Source organism: Melampsora larici-populina (genome assembly GCF_000204055.1).
Source record: "Melampsora larici-populina 98AG31 unplaced genomic scaffold MELLAscaffold_56, whole genome shotgun sequence".
NCBI lineage: Eukaryota > Fungi > Basidiomycota > Pucciniomycetes > Pucciniales > Melampsoraceae > Melampsora > Melampsora laricis-populina.
The window spans coordinates 303,157-303,934 of record NW_006768820.1 but is presented as its reverse complement, the minus strand read 5'-3'; positions in this window follow the sequence as shown (position 1 = coordinate 303,934).

Below are 778 nucleotides of genomic sequence, written 5' to 3'. Positions count from 1 at the left end.
CCACACCAGTTCAAAACCTGAATGAGGTAGAGACCTACATAAAGACTGTTTAGAAAAGAAAGGATAGAGAGAGAAAAAAACAAAGAATTTCAGAAACAAAAAAATGCAATAAAAAAACGAAAAAAAACACCAGAACTGAGCAAGGAATAGTCCAGAGATGGAGCTTTCAATATGACAATTTCTACTCTCTTCAAAAAGTCTTTTGTGAACCTTGTTTATCCCTGTAGATGGATGCAATATGTGTTAAAACTTTGATCATTGGAAAGTCGATTCAATATTAACATTGTCACTATCTCCACAAAGCCTTTTTGTGAACCTGTTCCATGCAATAGACATAAAAAATGGCTTGCAAATGCCATCTTTACAAAGTCTGCCTTAAAAAACTTCCAGAAACATCTTGCAATTTTGACTATCCACACAAATTTCCGCCCTGAACCTTGTTTATTGGTGTAGGTGAATTTCACACTTACAGCCCTGTATAGAGCTGTAGTGCAAGGATATGGCAATTTCAAATTTCTCCCCACAACACCTTTATTTTGGGAATAATATTTCAGCAAAGTCTCCAGAATAATCTTGCCATCTTGATTATCTTTAACAATTTGCCATGTGAACCTTGTTTATATCTGCAGATATATGTAGAGATGTAGAGATTCTGGAGGATCTCAACAGTACTACTTGAATCCCTGTATGGACTATTGAGACCCACAGAGTGTTCTTTGCACAAACATCAAGGAGCAACAAGGCATGTGCACAAGTGCCGCACAGACACGTCTGGTAG